The sequence below is a fragment of the Taeniopygia guttata genome, chromosome W (assembly GCF_048771995.1).
Source record: "Taeniopygia guttata chromosome W, bTaeGut7.mat, whole genome shotgun sequence".
In the NCBI taxonomy this organism is placed as follows: Eukaryota; Metazoa; Chordata; class Aves; order Passeriformes; family Estrildidae; genus Taeniopygia; species Taeniopygia guttata.
Genome location: NC_133064.1, coordinates 27561337 through 27582635, shown reverse-complemented (window position 1 = coordinate 27582635; position 21299 = coordinate 27561337). Strand labels below are relative to the sequence as shown.

Genomic DNA, 21299 nt, shown 5'->3' with positions numbered 1-21299 from the left:
TTGCCATAATGGGCAAAAAGTACTTCATAACAATGTTTAAGCTGTTAACCATAACATTACAGTCTCTTAAAAGAGTAGCAACCATTAAATATCAAAAAACATGCAAGAACAGTATCTAAGACAAAACAAAATATTTCTAAGAAATTATTTGTTTTTTGAGAAATTACTATGAAAATACTTGTTACTGTTATAGATGAGTAAATGGTTGGCTCTCACAATTCAGGGGTAAATTTTATATGTATGGTAAAAGAAGTTTTATAAATGTATAGTTATGTTACTGCAATGTGCTCCCCCCAGTATGTGTTATCATGGGATGGTCTTGGTAATCCGGAGATTTGGGAAGGTTGGCTCGTTACTATGGCAGCACCTGACCTCCAATCAGAATGTAAGAAAGTGATTTCTACTACTGGACAGCAAGGAAGGAGTTGACTGACAAGGCTCTAGGAGGGGCTAGAGATATAAAAGGCGAAAAATCCATCTTGAAGATGAGCCAGCCACGTGGTGGGCAGCCATGAGGGCAATTGCCAGGCCTACTTTTCCTTATTTAGTCCTTTTGTTGTATTTTTGTTAAAGTTTAAGAAACCCTTTAAATTTTTTTAAGTGAGCAGTCATTTCTCACATTACAATCCTGAAAGACTTCACTATAAAAAACTATGTAGTTGTTTGCTTTTGCTATTATGTATTGGCTTTTGCAATTTCTTATTAATCATAATGATTTTGATATAGTACAGCTTTTAATCACTTATAACTGCTTTTGATATAGTATAATTTGTCAGCTTTTTGTGGCCAATGCTCTAGCCCCTGTGTAGCTTGTATCCTCAGAACATCATTTATGGATGATATTTTAGTTTGTGGACAGTGTGATAAACATATAGTTTTAGCTTTCCCAAATATTAAAGTGGATGCTACGTGTTGTGCATTATAATGTTAACTTTTGCAGAAGTAGCTGTAGTTGTGAAATAATAACTATACTTTTATTTTTGTAACTAACTGACAATAATGAAAATAACTCAGACATTTGTGAAATAGCTGAATGTTGATTTAAAGTACTTGTGGTAATCTTACAATAATGGAAATAGCTAAAATTGTCTGCATGGTCAGATAACTTTTAATGAATGGATATGATGAGGACCCCTGCTACTGACCCTTCGACTATCAATGACTGTCACCTGCTGAAACCACAGAACAGGGGGCCATTGTTAGGAAGTGACACATGACCCTCAAAACCAGATCCACGATTACTGCATGTACTCTAAAAAGGCGAGTCAAGGTTTGAACCAAGCTAAAGAATTCCTGGAACATGTAAACGAGTTCAAAGGAATGCTTGAATATGTATAATCCTTATGTATATGTATTTGACCAATGCAATAGAAAAAGTATATAAGAAGAGTTGCTGTGGTTAGCTGATGTGCCTCCCGTCGTCAGCAAGCACCCAGCACTGTTATTTTGTCCCTTATTAAACTTTTAAAAATTTTCAAGAGTGAGGTTCATTTCTCACACTTTGCAAAACTCCCATCTTGTTGCATCTCTGTGAATGCATCCACTTTGTGCATCTTCAAAGAAAAATTCTGAAAAAAAAAAGACTCCTTTTCATAAAATTTATCCTAACCAGAAGCAAAGACTCACTTAAATCAAGGGCAATACAATTTTACTCTTTTTGCAAATAAAAGCTACCAATTTATAGAGCTATCAGATGCATATATCTGAAGTCTGCTAAACACAAACCACTCACTGATGCCATTGAGGCAGGACGGTATGAAAGGACTCCACTTTAGAAGGCTTGAGAGTAGAACTCTGATTTATTTCAAATACATCGCTCTTTTATAGAGAATATTGTCCAGACCAATTCTATTGTTCCTGAAGTAAAAACATCTCACCCATTCGTGTGCAGTGAATGACGCACAGTGGCAGAACTTATCTATAAACAATGTGAACAACAAGAGAGATAAAGAATTATTTACATTCTTTCGCAACTGTTTCCCAGGCTTCTACCTGGTTAGAAACCTTCATTTTCTCTCTGACTGAACTGAGAATATCTACATTTCCCCCTTTTTGTTTAAAGAAGGAGGCGGTGTTTGTCAGGGCCCCTTGCAGAGAAGAGGAAAAACATGACCTTGAGGTTCATCAGCTGCTAATTCAAAACCCCCATTGGATATTGGCTCAGAACAGTCAAAGAGATTCTAAACTTCTATTATAAATTTCAAGAAATCAGTTACCAACTCTAGGATAGTAGCAACTCATTGTCAGTCTGCCAAAGGACTGGCAGTCCAACTTGTCAAAACCCATTTCCCAGTGTGAGTAGATACCCACATGACAGAAAAGAGTATCAACAAACACATGCACATACCCAAATCAGCCAATTTTGAATTTGGCAATATGAATAACATCTGTTTGCCACAGCTGCAAAGCCTTTAGGCCTCTGGGATTTATCCCAGCCAGTAAGGTGAAGCAGGTCAAGCCTTGGTTGGCATTCATCAGAATTGCTTTTGCAAGGTGTGTGCACTTGGTAGAAGAATCATGCAAGGCTTTGCCTATGCAATCATGTCCTCAATGGACAACTTGAGTGATGAAATTGAACTCGGGTCAAAAATGCATGCTCAAAGTTTTCAAAACAATTGAGTGAAATTGACCTAATACAGAAATTGATCAAATTCAAAACACTTGAGAAATCTCTGAAATGCCAGGAAATCCCTGAAATGCCATGGCCACAGCCCTTAATTCAATCACTTGGGCTGAGGCTGATTCGTGGCTTTCCAGTACGTTGAGCTGTCAGTAAAAACACAGCTCTTTCTGCCTTTTTTTTTTTTTTTTTTTTCCAAAAGTGCCAGCAGCATCGGCGAGTTCTAGCACCCAGTGATGCTTGGCAAGGCAGGGGGATGGGCCCTGAGGGCAGGGCCAAGTGTCTGAGACCCAGCCAGGTGGGTGGGGAGCCAAGGCACTCAGTGGAGCCAAGATACACTCGGCTCAGCCCCTTCCCCCAGCTTCTCTTTGGTATCTCTTGGGGCCCCTGAATCTGGGGTCCCTGGGACACTCCATGGCCACCTGCAGATGGGCGACCAATTCCAAATTTCTATTTTCGTGCACACCCCCACCAGGCTGCGAGAATCCTGGCAATTCCTCCGGCTTTCTGCCCTCCCCCCACCCCACCTGTCCATGGACCATGCCACAGCCTCTCAGCATCCCGCTCTGCAAACTGGAGCAGGACGCGCAGGGCGCGGGCAAGGGAGGCTTTCCGAGGAATATAAAATTCCACCCTGGTTTTGGGGCTCTTGGCACCACTCATGCCTGCCCAGTAATAGGGGCTTCTCCTCTCTCCAAGTGTGTTTGCGCTGCCGCGGACTAAAATCAATTGTTGCCCAGCTCCCTGATTCGTGGCCCCACCCCCTTCCCCCCCAACTTCGGGACCGGCAGCAGCGATGCTGCTGCGGACCAAGGCGGTGCTCCCTCCTGCTGCCTCTGCCTCAGAGGGACAGAGTTCGGGGCAGTCTGGGGGAAGTGGAGGGAGTGGTGGGTTGGGTGCAGGGCCTGAAACAATCGGGCTGGAATTGTTGTTTAGCACTGGGCTCTTGGCCACTGGATTGTAGGGCGGAGTCGCAGCTGATGAGTCACTCCGCAGGCGCTGCCCCCCTGCCACGAGCGGAACGGGGGGAGCAGTCTCCCCCGGGGTGGCGGGATCTGTTGTGTTCTCTGGGCACTGCCCCCCCGCCACTGGCACGCCGCCAGTTCCAGTGGCTCGGGCAGCGCAGCTGCGTCTCTCTGCGTTGGTGGCTGCGGCAGCAGCCGCAGCACCTCTGCTGGTCCCGGTATCAGCGGCGGCGGTAAGCTCGGCGCCAGTGGTGGCAGCGGACTTGCTGCAACCAGAGCGGTGGGTGGAGCGAAAGGCAGAGCATTGAACCCCGCTGTCAGCAGGGGTGGCGCCATGGCAGGCAGGGCGTGGAAGGCACACACCACCCCCGGCGCGGGAGTCAGTCCCACAGTGGGCAGGGCGGAGAACAACATGGGTGTCCCGCCCAAGACGTGCTGTTGGATGACTGATGCCGGCACTGTAAATGAAATCAAATCAGCCGGTCCGCATGGCGCGCAGAGGGGCAGACCGGGAGGCAGAGCCTGCCCCGCCGGCACATTCAAAACCCCCGTGGGTGGCGGTGGGTGTGCCAGGGGATGGACCAAAGGCTGCATAGCCGTCTGCGCAGGCTTCATCAGCAAAGAAGTCGTGGGGGTGCCAGCCCCCACTCAGTCACGTGCCATGGGCAGCACCGGTCCCCCCACGAATGCAGTCCGAAAAGCTGGGGGCTGCGGCGCCGCAAGCGGTGGCGGCTCCCGCTGGTCCGGGGCTGCCCCGTGCAGTCTTTGCAATGCCGGGTGTGCCGAAGCTGATAGTTGTGGCAAAGGCACCATGGCTGCCTCCTGAAAGGTGGATGATGTCAATGGCATCGAGCTCAGGGCAGGGTGAACCTGTGCAACTGGTCGCAGCGCACGCTGTGCCGCAGTCTGTGTCTGGAATCCCAAAATGTCCCAGTCAGAACCGCTGCTTCTGTGCAGGGCTATGTCAATGCCTGCCCAGACTGGAGCCAGCACGGACTCTGTAGCGTCCCCCTTGCGCATCTGCTTCACGAGGCAGCGTCCCAAGTCGTGCCAGACACTACAATCAAAGGTGCGTCTAAGGTCTGCAGAAAATCCTCAGTCCCAAGCCCAACCCAAGAGCCTCATGAGCTCATCATCAGAGATCTGGATTCCCATATGAGGGACAAAGGCTCGCCAAGTGGTCAAGACCACCCGGTCAGTTGCAGATGGCTGTTTTCCCATTGTTAGGAAACCTTCCCTTAGCAGATGTCCACTTTTAGAGAGAGACAGTCCGCTACTTCAGGGAAAACCGTCCCGCTCAGTTCCGGTTTCTAAGAGCCGATCCACAGTCCAAACAGGACCAAGCCTTCTCCAGAAGGCATGCAGTTTCAGCGTTACATCTCAAGAAGGCAAAGGTGTCCGGCCAGAGCCTCCAAGCTGCTGGTGTGGAACTGCGGCGACAGGGAGAGCCCCCCTGCAAGACGCTAGGGTTCAGGCCCTCAGCCGAGGCCGTAGTTCACATCTGGTCACCAGATGATGCCTTGAGGCAGGATGGTATGAAAGAACTCCACTTCAGAAGGCTCGAGAGTAGAACTCTGATTTATTTCAAATACATCACTCTTTTATAGAGAATGTTGTCCAGACCAATTCTATTGTTCCTGAAGTAAAAACATATCACCCATTCGTGTGCAGTGAATGATGCACAGTGGCAGAACTTATCTATAAACAATGTGAACAACAAGAGATAAAAATAATTATTTACATTCTTTCGCAACTGTTTCCCAGGCTTCTACCTGGTTAGAAACCTTCATTTTCTCTCTGACTGAACTGAGAATATCTACAACTAACTAAATCACAGATTTCACCGAATGACTAGGTTGAAAGACACCTTAAAGATCATAGAGTCAAACCCATGCCCTAACACCTCAACTAAACCATGGCACTGAGTGCCACATTCAGTTTTTTCTTAAACACATTCAAGGATGGTGACTCTACCACCTCCCCAAGCAGATCATTCCAGAACTTTATCACCCTTTCTGTAAAAAACTTCTTTCTAATATCCGACCTACATTTCCCTTGACATAGCTTGAGACTGTGTTCTCTCATTCTGTCAGTTGCTGCCTGGACAAAGACCAACCCCCACCTGACTACAATCACCTTTCAGGAAGTTGTAGAGAGTGATAAGGTCACCTCTGAGTCTCCTTTTCTCTAGGCTAAACAACCCCAGCTCTCTAAGTCATTCCTCATGGGGCTTGTGTTCCAAGCCCTTCACCAACCTAGTTGCCCTCCTCTGGATGTGCTCAAGCATCTCAACATCCTTCCCTAAATGAGGGGCCCAGAACTGGACACAGTACTCAAGATGCAGCCTCACCAGTGCCAAGTATAGGGGAAGGATGACCTCCCTGGTCCTGCTAGCCACACTGTTCCCGATACAAGCCAGGATGCTGTTGGCCTTCTTGGCCACCAGGGCACACTGCTGGCTTATGTTCAGCGGGCTATCGACCAGTACCCCCAGGTCCTTTTCTGCCTGAGCACTGTCCAGCCACACCGTCCTCAGCCTATAATGTTTCCGGGGGGTATTGTGGACAAAATGCAGGACTCGGCACTTGGATTTATTAAACTTCAACTTGTTAGACTCTGCCCATCCATTCAACCATTCCAAGTCTCTCTGCAGAGCCCTCCTACCCTCCAACAGATCGACACATGATCCTAGCTTAGTGTAGTCCGTAAACTTAGTAATGAAAGACCCAATCCCCTCATCCATGTCAATAAAGATATTAAACAGAACTGGCCCCAGCACAGACCCCTGAGGGGCACCACAGGTGACTGGCCGCCAGCTGTATGCAGCACCATTCACCACCACTCTCTGGGCCAGTTCTTAACCCAGCAGAGTGCTCCTGTCCAAGCCGTGGGCTGACAGCTTTTCCAGGAGTATGATGTGGGAGACAGTGTCAAAGGCCTTGCTGAAGTCCAGGTACACAATATCAACAGCCTTTCCTGCATCTACCAGGCGGGTCACTTGGTCATAAAAGGAGATCAGGTTGGTCAAACAAGACCTACCCTGTTGGAGTGTGTTTTAAGTTTCCCCACAGTTATGGTTACTCCCTGTCCCCCTCTTTTTGTAAAATGGTCCAGCCTTCCTTCTCCTCCCTCCTCTGTCTGCCTGTCATTCCTCCCTCCACCCAGTTCATTGTATTCCTGCTGAGTTATCCCCCCCCAGCCACACCCCAGAGTCTGCTTGTCTCTCAGAGACCTCTCCCTTCCACCTAGAAAGTTCCATCCAGGGCTTAGAGTGATAAGCTGGTCTCCGGGGCCCCCTCCCTCCCTCCTACCTCATTGGAAGTTTCCCCTGCGTGTCACCCCTGTTACCACCCCCAGGTGTTATCCCATTGGTTGGCTGCTGTTTCCTCCCCTTGTTACCACCCCCCTTTAAGAAAGCAGGGCACACGGTGCCCGTCGCCTTTTGGAGCTTATCTTGTTTGAGCCAATAAACTCGGAATTCTGATACCTCCTGAAGGACGGCTCCTTGCTTTTGTCAAAGTCGCTCTGCGTGTCTTTCAGTCTGGTGGCTTCAACTTCCCACAGGCCACACCTCGTGCCCACAGCGGCTCAAGAGAGTGGCCTTTGCTGCCGCAGTGCTAAAGGTTCTGGGCTAGCCGAGACTTGGTTACATAGCAACAGCCCTGGTGGCTCAGCGGTAGAATTCTCGCCTGCCACGCCGGTGGCCTGGGTTCGAATCCCGGCAAAGCCACTACTGCTATCGAGACTTGGGAAGGCACAGTGACACTACCCCTCCTAAACCCATGCTGGTTAGGTCTAATACCCTGGTTGCCCAGTAGTTCTGTGTGATGGCACTCAATATAAACTGTTCCATAACCTTACCTGGTACAGAGGTCAGGCTAACCGGCCTATAATTGCCATGATACTCCTTCCCACCCATTTTATGAATGGGTGTCACATTGGCCAGCTTTCAGTAACCAGGAACCTCACCACTGAGCCAGGACTGCTGGTAAATTATGAAGAGTGGCTTTGCAAGCTCATCTGTCAGCTCCCTCTTCACCCTGGGATGGATCCCATCTGGTCCCATGGATTTATGAATATCCAAGCGGCTCAGCAGTTCTCTGACTGCCTCCTCTTGGATAATGGGGGGACCACTCTGCTCCCTGATATAATCAAGAAACCCAAGAGGACAGTTGTCCTGAAGGCAAGTCTTCTCACTAAAAACTGAGACAAAGAAGGCGTTAAGCACCTCTGCCTTCTCCTCATCTGCAGTTACTAAGTTACTTTCTGTATCTAATAAAGAACAAAGGTCAGTCTTACTCTTCCTTTTACCATTAATATATTTATAAAAACATTTATTATCCTTTACAAAAGTCGCCATTTTAAGTTCAAACTGAGCTTTAGCCTCCCTATTTTTTTTCTATATACTCGAGCAGCCCTCTTAAATACTACCTGAGAAACCCAACCCTCCTTCCAAAGATAATACATCCTTTTTTTATACCTAAGTTCCTCCCAAACCTCCTTGCCCATCCAGGCCAGACGTTTGACTTGTCAACTTGTCTTTCAGCAGACAGGGACAGTCTGTCCCTGTGCCCTCAAAATCTGCATTTTGAAGCACACCCAGCCTTCCTGAACTATTTTAATTTTAAGGACTACTTTCCAAGGAACACTGAATAAGTCTCTTGAATAGGCCAAAGTCTGTCCTCCAAAAGTCCAATGTAAAAGTCTTATAATGCTCTTCTAGACTTCACCAAATATTGTGAATTTTATAATTTCATAATCACTATGCCCCAAGAGGCCGCCAACCACCACATCTCCCACCAACCCATCTCTATTTGCAAATAACAGATCTAACATAGTCCCTCCCCTGGTGGGCTCACCCACCAGTTGCGACAAAAAGTTGTCCTCCACAAACTCTAAAAATTTCATGGACTGCCTCTTTTCAGCTGTACTGAGTTCCCATGAAATGTCCAGCAGGTTGAATTTGCCAACAAGAACAAGAGCAGATGATCCAGAAACATTCTCTAGATGCTTATAGAATGAATTGTCCACCACTTCTTCCTGGTTGGGTGGACAATAACAGACTCCCAATAGGATGTCAGCCTTATTGGCCTTCCCCCTAATTCTTACCTATAGGCATTCAAATTTGTCATCATTACTTTCAATACCTATGGCGTTCAAAGCATCCCTGTCCTGGATTGCAAGATAAGTGTGTATTCTATTTGCCATCTGTAAGAGGTGTGGCAGTTATCTTCTGTTAATTGGGCAGTTTTCTTTATCTCTTCCATACCAATCCTCCCTCTGGGAAATATGTTCTGTTAATGGGCCATTGAGTCTCACTGCATGACTGATGAAAAATTACATCATCCCATTGTGAGATGCTCTGCCCAGGGGGAGGAGTCAAGCATTCCTTCCTGGATATAATCTGAGATTTTGGGACACCAGGGCAGCCTTTTCTACTGGATTCCCAGAGGAGCAGCTTTCTTCTCCACTGGATTCCCAGAGGAAGACCAGACCCATTTACACCACTGCTGGATCTTCAGAGGAAGACTACACCCTTCTACAGGATCACTGCTTCAACAGAACCACATCTGCCACTCCAGGAGGACTGCAGCCACCATTTCAATTGGACTACTACCAACACCCTGACCAACAAGATGTCAGGTCGTATTCTGACTCTGTCAGTGTTGTTTTCTATTACCGCATTGTTTAATTTTTTTCCTTTTCTTCTCTAATAAAGAACTGTTATTCCTGCTCCCGTATCTTTGCCTGAGAGTCCCTTAATTTCAAAATTATAACAATTCAGAGGGAGGGGGTTTACATTTTCCATTTCAGGGGAGGCTCCTACCTTCCTTAAGCAGACACCTGTCTTTTCAAACCAAGACACTCCCTATTATAAAGGGCCACCCCTCCACCTCTGGCCACCCCTCCACCTCTTCTCCCTTTCCTATCTCTCCTGAAGCGCTTGTAGCCATCCAGGGCAGCACTCCAGCCATGTGAGTCATTCCACCACGTTTCTGTGATGGCAATTACATCATAGCTCTGCTGTTGCACCATGGCCTCCAGCTCTTCTTGTTTATTGCCCATGCTGTGTGCATTAGTATATGTGCAACTCAGCTGGGCTGCTGATTTCACTCCTATCTCAGGCTTACCACATTTGGGCCTGCTTCCAGACAGCCCAACAGCATCCCCTTCAAACCTAGTTTAAAGGCCTCTCAACAAGTTTGGCCAGGTCACAAGCTGAAAACCTTCTACCCTTAACAGAGAGATGGAGCCTGTCTGGTTCCAGTAGAGCAGGTGCTGTAAAAGTTGCCCCATGATCAAAGAATCCAAAATTCTGCGGATAGCACCAACCCTTGAGACATTTATTGATAATGTGAGCTCTCCTTTTCCTTTCACCGTTTTTCTCAGCCACCAAAGGGACTGAGGAAAAGACTACCTGTACACCTGTCCTATCAACTACTTTTCCCAGTGCCCGGAAGTCCCTTTTAATTTCCCTGACACTCCTCTTTTCAATCTCATCACTGCCAGCCTGGAGTATCAGCAGTGGCTAATAATCAGAAGGCTGAATCAGCCCAGAAAGTCTCTCAGTAATATCCTGTACCCAGGCCCCAGGGAGGCAGCAGACCTCTCTACCTCTCTGTGGGTCCAGTCAACATATGGGGCCCTCTGTTCCCCTCAGAAGGGAATCACCCTTACGATTACCCTTCTTTCCTTTTTGATGTTAGAGGTGGTGATCCTTCTCACAGATTAATCATAATTGGGATGCTCACTGTGCAGATAATTTTCTTCTAAATCATCTGGCTGATTCTCTAGATCCAGGGGCTCATACCTATTCTGAAGTGGCGCCTGCCTTGGGAGTGGGGGTCGGGAAGAATTTTTATTATTACCTCCTCAAGTAGGTACCCACTTCCATTCCTCTTCATCTACCAGGTGTCCTTCTATTGTCTGACAGTGAGAGGCACGGGAGTCCTCTGACTCTTGGTGGGCCTCCCTCAAGGATGGAAGGGCTGAACTCCACCCATCTTTCACTTTCCCTAATACTCCTTAGTCTTTCAACTTCCTCTCTAAGTTCAGCCACCAGTGAAAGGAGATCGTTCACCTGTTCACACCACAGGCAGGTTTCCTCCACAACGCCCCCTGAAACCACTATAAGCTCAATCAATTCACACAGGAATGGGTCTGAACAGACACATCCTCTTTGGAGTGTTCCATCTGATTACATACACTCGTACTAACTACACTTTTGGATCGCGTACAAACCATTACTACCAGAAATGCTAAAACCTACCAACCAACAGAAACACCGCGCACAACACACATGCATGTCATTAAATATAGATTTCTAGGAATATAATATAGATTATATACATGACCAATACTTTGGAAAGTTATAAAAAAGCTTTGGATCTCTAGAAAGTAATTACTGAAATATGTCACAGACTTTTTTTTAAAGGCTATAAATAGAAGGTTGGAAAGGCATTTAAGAATTTGGATAAGTCAACTCAGAGCTGATATGAGAGTACCTCTTACTGTCAAAGAAGTGAGCCATTCTGTAAATTAAGATTTTGGTTGGCACCAAACATTTCTTTGCCAAAAAACATGCAAGATGGTGTGCAATATATACAAAAAGAAAGACTCCTACACTCTACCATTTTCAATTAAATAGCCTCTTTGCATAAAAATAATTTTTTTAATCAGACAACACACAAGCAAACTTACAGCTGTGGCATGATAAATATATACTTCTTTCTATTTCCAGAAAGTGCTACATTATTATGCAAACAATTCAAGTGCTAGAATTTTTTTCCTTGTTTAGCAACGAAAACTGAACTTATTTTAAAAGTATTTTTCAGTTAAGTGACCTTAACTATACCACTCCAAGTGTTGGAAATGTTACAAAGTTTAAATTTTTTTTTATAACCCTGACTCAAACTCAATCTACACTTATGAAGAACAACAATAACAGAACTCTGGGATAATGCATGTAACACTCCCCAGTCTAAAATTCACTTTCTGACTGCCTTTCATTTTATATTCATACTTAATAGTACTCCTAAAATCCTCACCTAGCACCCTCTACTTGAAAGTAAAACACAAGATCTGTTGTAACCAAACTGAAATGAACCAAAGGGGGAACCTTCTGAAGGAGAAACATCACCAGAGTTACCCAAAACCTGTTCTCAGGAAATTCCAAGTTCTTCTTTTATGAAAGACACAAGCAAAAAGACTTCAAAATTTAGTAATCAATGCAATTTCTGAAAGATCATTTAGAGACAGCAGAAATAAAATGTTTTAACCCTTTTTTAGCCATGATAGCCCCATCATAAAGGGAGATGGCCAATCTGGAAAGAAACAGAAAGCCAAGATAGACAATTACAGCTCCTGAGGAATCTGAAAGTCCTAGTTCTAAGGCAATATATCTGACAGTCTATCAAGAAGACATGAAATTTCAGGGTTTCTCTGCTAGGAGGCACAAAGTATGTTAGAGAAAGCTTTCACTTCAGCAAACAGTACAGTCTGAAAATACAGATAGCCTGTTTTCCCTTAGAATAATATTTCAGAGGAAAAATTTCAGCCAGCTCTACTTGGATGCTGAAAGATAGAAAACCTAGAGTTCCTGAACTGTGCTGGAGTTTGATTTTACTTTCATTAATTCTGTATGGATGGCATTCAAATACTGTGTCGATGGTAGCAATATACAAGTTGTGAGACATAAAACTATTGTTTTGTTTATACATAAACTAGCTAAGTTTCTTAAACAATGGTTTCTTCCTTGCCATCTATTCTTTCTGATATGTGGCAGACTATTTTTATTATATGTTCTTGCATTTGGTTTGCATGGCAAGGTTAGGGTGGTGGGCTACAGGGGTGGCTTCTGTGAGAAGCTGCTGGAAGCTTCCCCCATGTCAGTGAGAGTCAGTGCCAGTCAGCTCCAACAGGGACCCACCGCTGGCCAAGGCCAAGTCAATCAGTGATGGCTGTAGCAGCACCTCTGTGATAATATATTTAAGAAGGGGAAATAAGCTATTGTGGAGAAACAATTGCAGCCAGAGAAGAGTAAAGTGAGAATATGAGAGGAACGACTCTGCAGACACCAAAGTCTGTGAAGAAGGAGGCAGAGGAGGTGTTCCAGGTGCTGGAGCAGATTCCTCTGCAGCCCATGGTGAAGACCATGGAGACACAGGGTGCCCCCCTGCATCCCATGAAGGTCTGCAGGAGAGCAGAGATCCACCTGCAGCCCAAACAGGACCCCACACTAGAGCAGGTGGATTCCTGAAGAAGGCTGTGACCCTGTGGGAAGCTTGTCCTGGCGCAGGATCATGGCAGGAAAAGGAGCTCTTGCTGGAGCAGGCTTGCTGGCAGGATTTGTGACCCTGTGGGGAAGCCCATGCTGAAGCAGCCTGTGCCTGAAGGACTGCACCCCATTAGAGGGACCTGTGCTGGAGCCTGTGGGAAGGACTCATGTTGGAGAAGTTTGTGAAGGACTGTTTTCTGTGGGAGGAGCCCCATGCTGGAGCAGAAGAGTGTGAAGAGTCCTTCCCCTGAGGAGGCAGGAGCAACAGAAAGAACATGTGATGAACTGATGACAACCTCCATTCCTTGTTCCTCTATGCTGCTGGGGTGAGGAGGAAGCAGACAATTCAGGAATTGAGCCTAGGAAGAAGGGAGGGGTGGGGGAAACTGTTTTTAAGATTTTTTTTTTATTTCTCATTATCCTACTCTAATTTGATTGATGTAAAATTAATTTTTATTCCCCAAGTCGAGTCTGTTTTGACCATGATGGTAATTGGTGAGTGATCCCTCCCTGTACTTATCTTTCCCCATGAGCCTTTTGTTATATTTTCTCTCCCCTGTCCAGCTGAGCAGGGGATTGATAGAGTGGCTTTGGTGGGTGCCTGGCATCTAGCCAGGGTCAATCTACCACAGTGTTCAAAAATTACAGATGACATACTGAAAAATACTTTGTGCTTACTGACATCATGGGAAGTTATTGAGAGCAATTATCTCCAGGTCTCATCAATCATCTTTAAAAAATTTACATGTCAACATAATAAAAATACAACTTGAAACCTGTAAAACATACAAGGTTCAGTTCTACTGTTAAAATTAGAATAAATAATTGTCAACAGATGTATAGCCTGAGATGGATGTACTAAAACAAATACAGAACTTGGAGAAACTTTGAAAGTCCGTTTAGGTCATTTGTAGGATTAGGCAAAGCAAATTGAGTAGTCTGCTGGTATAAATTATATATGCAATGATTTTCATGTTGCATAGCACCACTGGCAAAAAGTATGCTTGCTTCTAACATTTACACAGCTGTGTCATGAAGTGAGAATACCCAAATGATTGCTCTGAGCAGCTATCTCAATACTGAGAAAAAGATTCATGTTTTGTATATACATAAATTCAGATGTCTTTTCTTAGAAATACTTAAAGTGGCAGAGAGAAATAATGAGGGGGAGGGGGAACAGGAAAATAAACTGAAGACAAAAGGATACCCCAGTGTTTAATTACTTTCAAGGTATAAGCATCTCTTTTGAACCATTACTTTATGTGCACACCAACTATTTTTTGAGGGAATAATTTCAGTTTTATTGACCTTTCAAATCAATGATGCACATCTCATTTTAACCTTGTAAAAAAACATGTAACTTGAGAAGGTATACCCTCCCTCATGTCTTAATTTTTACTCATTTGAGGGCTAAACCAAACAATGAAGTCCAAGAAAGCGTGAACGGCTTCTAAAGAAAAGTATTTATTTTTTCACCCCATTGCTGCTATCTCTTTTGACACCTCACTAGCATTTATGTAGTCAACTAGATGAGAACATGACCTGTCTGAAAGCTAATGTTCAGTCTCTTCACCTGATTCAGTGAGAAGATGAGCAAATTGCAGAGGCAGCATAGAAAAGGGAAGGAACACGGTTGGGACAGATAACAAAAGGCAAGAGCATCCCCTTCTGTGAAACTCCACAGTTCAATGGACAAACTTACTTCAAAAACTGAATAGTTTTCACAACCTGAATAGTTACAGCTAGAACTATTAAGTTAGTCTTTGTGATAAAGAGCTCAAAAAAATTACTAAAAAAAAAAAAAAAAAAAAAATTGGGCTACCTATACCGAGCACTGTCTGCTCAGAAAACACAAGGGACATAATGCTTAAGATATGTACTGTACTCATTGCTACCTTGAGCTTCCTATTCTGGACCTCAGCAATGATTACCTTATTCAACATTAATTTGAAGTTTTATTCTTTAAATCTGACAGGACAGCACTAGTAACACAGAAGACAGAACATAATAATACAAAATCATAATCTGTCACCCATTTGAAACCTACTTAAAATGACAGGCATAGATGATTTTTCTCAACATATGAGCTGTGGCGAGTTGTATTTCATAATGGATTTGATCATAATTGTGACAGAAATCTTATGGTTTTAGTCAAGGAGTTCCAGTTTGAAGTAGTAATTTCTGGATCTATAGAAAGACAGCTGGGGAGGGTAGAGGGGAAAGGAATAACAGCATATGCTGTCCAAGTACATTGTAACAGGTTAAAAATTAAAAGGAATTTTGATCTGCCACAGTTTTCATGTCAAAGATGGCTGTTTCCTTCCCCTTGCATCCTATTGGCAACATAAGAATCTGCTGCAAGCAACTTTACAACTTTAATCTGCTTCATAGCTATGATTATTGATGACAAAGACTGCTTTTAAGTATTTTGACTTTAATGAAGAGTACTAGCAGACTGAGTAGCATAGGACTATCATATTCCCAAAAGATAAGAACCGTATTATTATACTGTTTCTTTTTGTAGTCTCTCTACAATTACTAATATTTTTTTATTTTTTTAAAGCAGCTGAGATCATCTGAAGAACTTCTAAAAAAATCTTCCTAAAACTGTTCCCAAATCCAAAGAGATAAAATACAAAATACAAGCAGCATCCTATATAAAGGATAATGGAAAGTACCTGGTTTATTATAAATTATGTTTTAGCATAGACTTTCAATCCTTTCTGTTGACCCAAAAGCTTCATTTTATGAATTCCAAATTCGTAGATCAGTATTACTTTACAACAGAAACACTACATCCTCTTGGATATTCACATCAAGTCACACAATGAAATGGAGGTTCTATCAAGACACAGGTAGGAGAGGACAAAGAAGAAGTGAACATCAGCTTCTGACACTTTTACACGATTCTCTGGCTCCTACCCTTTTAGCTGAAAGCAAAATTGCTGATTAGAAAAAAAGAAAAATTGAAAAATTGCCTGCTATTGTTGCAGGTTAATAAATCTCTTCTTCGAGATAATGTAACTATAAGCAGTTAGATCAGTCAATAACTGTTACTGTAATAAGTTTATGTATTCTTTAAATAAGAAAAACTTTTAAAAGCTAGAATTTTATTTAGAAACATCATCATTCTATAAGGAATAACTAATACAATTTCTAAATCTCTTGAAGGGAGTGAAAGTCATCAAGATTGATGCTATATATATGCTTAATTTGAGACTATTTTACAAAATCTTTGTCCAACAAATCTGATACCAGACTTTTCAAGCCAATACTAAAAACTTCAACCACCTCCTTTATCAGAGCAGAAATTTCTTATATTAGAAATAAGATTATGAAATGCAAACCATCAAAATATTAATAAGGTTTTGTATAGGTCTAATTTGCTAAAGGCACTTTTAGGGAGAGACTTACTGGAGCAGTTACAAGCAACCATTACATTCAAAAATGGGGAGGTTACTCTGGAGGTGAATGATCAAAAGTACAAAGAGGTGTTAACATTAACAGCCATTGAAAAAAAGGAAGAAATTAGTGAAGAGATATTAAGTCAAGTATTTCCTGGGGTATGGGCCTCTGATGTACCAGGGAGGGCGAAAAATGCCCCTGCCCCCCCTAGTAATTAAGCTTAAGGAAGGGATACAACCAGTGAGAATTAAGCAGTACCCCCTGAAAAAAAGAAGACAGGGAAGGAATCAGATTAATAATTGAAAATTTCCTGCGGTTACGGTTATTGAAGGAATGCCAATCTGATTTCAATACTCCCATTCTAACCGTTCAGAAACCTGATGGGTCATATCGGATACTACAGGACTTGACAGCTGTCAATACGATAACAAAATATTTATCTCCTGTAGTAGCAAATCCATATACCCTAACTTAACACCTGAGCTAACCTGGTTTACCATTTTAGATCTGAAAGATGCCTAATTTTGCCTCCCTTTCTGTTACGGTGAGCTCCTGGACACCCTTTTGTCCCCCCTTTCCTAGAGCCTCTGTGGCTCTGATCATGATAACCCCTGGATCCTCCTCCCTGCCCCAACGGGGTTGGCAGGGAGCCAGGAGAGCCCACCCTGTCCAAAACCTATATAGACCCCTGAAACTTCCTGCTCTCTCTCTTTTGCCCCACTCTCCATGGATACTACAGAATAAAGAGAGCTGGTTCCAACTTCCCTGGGGTAAGGGCCTCTTTTGAATACTTTTCCCTCTCCTGGTATTTCCTCCCCTCACAGCCCCATATCTCTGAGCTGGTCAGATCCTAGAGGGGGCTGCGTGGAGGGGGGAAAACCATAGAAATTACAGTTGGCGCCCCAACGTGTGCTGCTCTGAGCCCACGAAGAAGCTGGACCCCCTATTTCGGTGGAAGTCAAAAGCTTTTGGGACAGTACACTGCCCTGGTACTCTAGCTGCCTTTATAGGCTTTGAGTCACGGGGACCAGTCGGGGACCTCTGGCTGAGTACCCCAGGAAGAGCCGACTGGAGAGGGAACCCCCAGAGGGTTTCACAGACGAACCCTGCAGTGCACAGGTTTGGTGAGTTCTCCGTTTGCGGCACCCGGGACCGTGCCTGGCTGGGAGCACTTGCCATAGTGACTGCGGGGGGCTGCTTGCGAGGGGGGTGCCAGGGACCCTCTGCAAGTCAGCGTGGAACCGGTGAGCTGAGCATACCCACGTTCCAGGGGGAATAGACACAGGAGGAGCGGGCTGAAGCCGCCCCGGCAGCGGCGGGACGAGCGCCCCTCCCCCTGTGCCCCCCCACTCGGGTTTTCCACGGAGGGAAATTCGAATAATTCGTGCTGTGTTATTAGCTCTGGTGGAGAGTAGACCAGTGATACAATTAAGATCATGGGTACTAACCTGTCACTTGAACAAAAGAGTATACTAACACATCTTAGCAATAATTTAAACAATGTATCATTCTCTAACAAGCTTCTCCTGCGTTTTGTGTGCTGGCTAAAGGCAGAAATACCAAATTTTACTGTGCAAGAACTGAATTCGCTTGCTTTTTGGAATAAAATTGGACAGATATAAACTTTAAAAGTCGAAAATGGTGAACATAAAGTTTCTCGATTTATTCCGATAATTTTACAAGCACACAAAAAGATTTTAGAAGCAGAAAAAAGCATGTAAACGCAGAAACACAGTTCCAATACTCCCTTTTCCCCAACCTGCCCACCTCCTCAATATCCCAACCCTGAAAACCCCTCACCGACCCCTTATTCCCCTCTGACACCTTGTTTTTCCAAGAAACGTAGCCCGGAGTTTGTCTTAAAGAGCAGTGTGGCGTCTTTGGACAACACGCGGCCAGATCATGGCGGTGGCCATGTGCTCCGACCGGCGCTGGCCGTTCAACCCCCCACTCACCCTCCCACTCGCATTCCTTTGCTTCCCCCGCCCTCCACCTCCTCCTCCGCCCCCACCCCCTCCTCCCTCCCCTCCTCCAATGCCTCCTTATCTCCCACGGCACCACCCTACCCTCCTTATCAGTGCCAGCCCCCGTGTTGCCCCGGGAACAGGGGCGGGGCCGGCCCCTGCACTCCTCCGAGCCCCAGCGCCGAGGACGGCAGGGACAGCAGCCCAGTGGCTCACAGCAGGGCGGGGGCAGGGGACGGCAGCCCAGCGGCTCAGAGCCGGGGCGGGGACCGAGTCTCCACCGCAGAGCAGGCAGCCTGAGGTGGGGGGGCGAGCTGCCCCTCACCGGGGTGGGGGGAGCGCGGGGGGGAAACAAGCCTGCCTCTACCGAGGAATCTATACCATCTGTAGCTCCCGTGGTTTATTTAGGGAGAAGGAATGGTACCAGAACGTACCAACCTCTCCCATATAGGGACAAAACAGAAATCAGTAAAGTTCAGAAAGAACTTGGGAGGTCTAGTGAGATTTTTAAAGGTATGATCAGAGCAACCTTCAATTCAAATGAAATGGTACCGAAAGATATAACCGATTTGTTTAAATGTTTACTAACATCCTCTGAATATGAGATAAGGGAAAATAAGTGGAAATTGGCTTTGGAAACAGTTTTGCAAGAAATACAGCGTTCACCCAGTGATGCCACTGACACTGATGGCCAGCCCCTTACAATACATCATTTATGTAGTACAGGGGACATACAATGTCCAGAAAAACAAACCAGACTGCTATCTAGATCGGTCTTGGAAAAACTCTGTACTGCTGCAGAAAAGACTCTGTATCAATTACCAGGAACTGAGGTTGAATGCAGCTATATTAACATCAAACAGTTTCCTTCTGAGAGTTTTTTACAGTTTGTGGATCGTTTGAGAAGCCAAATTGAAAAACAGGTGCAACACACCAGTGTGCAAACAGAGTTGATTAAAGAAATGGCCCAGAGGAATGCCAATGAGACCTGTCGTAGGATTCTTCTCAGTCTTCCTCTTGATCCAGCACCCAGTCTTGCCCAAATGATCGAGGCATGCGCCAAGAGAGCAGAGCTGCTTGATAATCCTGTCAGTCATAGGGCATCTGCAGAACTACAGCCTGTCACCACTGCTGCATCAAGCCCAAGGAAGCAACCCAGGTCATCACAACACCTGCAGCACATCATCTGCCTGCGTTGCAAGAAACCAGGACACTTTGCCAGAAACTGTCCTCAAAACCAGAACCAGAGACAGATCAACAAACAAAAAAACTGAATGCACAGTGCGTGCCCACTGCTACGCGCAAAGATATAAATGTAGCGGGACCAAAATGTGACAATGCTTCTCTCTTAACAAATAAGGGGGAGGGTGGGAACCATGGTGGGGGAGGGAGAGAAAAATAAAAATTTAAAATGTATAACTAACAAGGTTTGGCAGCCACTAGGCCGGCCACGTCTAGTGACTGCCAAAGGATTTCATTTCAGATCCACTGATTGGAAAGTCATTATAGTGGACCTGCCAAACAGCTCACAAGACCTGCAGGCGTACGATATGGAACTGGACAGTGAGTATTTTGTTATTGGGGACACAGCATACACACCTCCAGAGATTGAAATAGTTCCCATGACTACTAAGGGAAAAATATCCAGCCTTATGCTGTTGGCACGTTGCTTGCACCCTCCATTCTATCTAGAAAAGGGGAAAATTCTGGCACAAGCCATTCCCATCCCAGTAGAAATCACAGTAGAAGGACAATCTCCAGAAGTCTACTGGGCGGAAGTAGTAGGAGAGGATAAACCCTCCATGGCATGCAACCTAGCACATGGGTCAGAGCATCTTCAGCTGGAAGGTGTTCTGGACACAGGTGCAGACATCACAGTGATACCCAAAATTTTGTGGCCATCACACTGGGAATTGCAACCTGTGGCAGGCAAACTTCAGGGTATAGGAGGAACTACATTGGCAAAAATTTCTAAAAATGTAGTGCAAATTGAGGGACCTGACGGGAAATCGGCAAGTGTTCGCCCATTTGTGGCAGACTATAAAGCTCCTCTATGGGGGAGAGACACCATGTCCCAGTGGGGAATCCAGTTAATCATTCCTAAGACACCCCAGGATTTTCGGAAGTAGCCACTGTGGAGCGCCGTGCCCACAAGTTAAAGTGGTTGGATAACACCCCAAAGTGGGTAGCACAGTGGCCTTTGAGTAGAGAAAAACTCGAGGCGCTTGAAAAACTTGTGGAGGAGCAGGCAGCCCAAGGACACCTGCAAGAGACAGACAGCCCTTGGAATTTCCCAGTCTTTGTAATAAAGAAGCCTGGGAAGGACAAGTGGAGATTGCTCCACGATCTCAGAGAGATAAACAAAATTGTGGAGGACATGGGACCTCTCCAACCAGGGATGCCTAGTCCAGCTATGCTTCCCCAAGACTGGAAAATGGTTGTGTCAGATATAAAGGACTTTTTCTTCAAAATTCCATTGCACCCTGAAGATGCCCCGAGGTTTGCATTCTCAGTTCCCACTGTCAATCGAGAAGCCCCGATGAAACGCTACCACTGGAAAGTTTTGCCCCAAGGTTTAAAATCCATCCCTTTCATATGCCAACAATATGTAGCAGCACTACTGTCTCCAGTACGTGCAGAGAGAAAGGATGCCATCATCCTACACTATATGGATGACGTGCTTGTGTGTGCTCCCAATGACTCTATACTCCAATATACACTTGACCTAGTGGTTAAAGTTTTAACCTCTGCTGGATTCCAATTGCAGGAAAACAAAGTTCAAAGAATGCCACCTTGGAGATACCTGGGCCTGGAAATTTCTGCACGGACTATTGTCCCACAGAAATTGGAGATAAAATGCAACCCCAGAACACTAGCAGACCTCCACTCGCTGTGTGGGTCTTTAAATTGGGTAAGGCCCTGGCTAGGCCTCACAAATGAAGATCTGGAACCTCTTTTCAATTTATTGAAGGGGGAGAGGGAGCTGGCCTCCCCCAGGGAACTGACTCCAGAGGCAAAGACAGCAATCGAAAAGGTACAGAAGGCCTTGTCAGAAAGGCAGGCACACA

The 21299-nt window shown here is 45.1% G+C and overlaps 1 protein-coding gene across 3 annotated transcripts in view; it reads right to left on the bottom strand.

Moving 5' to 3' along the window:
• The window catches only part of LOC116806866 (Golgi phosphoprotein 3), a 170650-nt gene that overhangs the window by 126957 nt on the left and 22394 nt on the right, over window positions 1-21299 (bottom strand). The gene's annotated exons all lie outside the window — the stretch shown is intronic.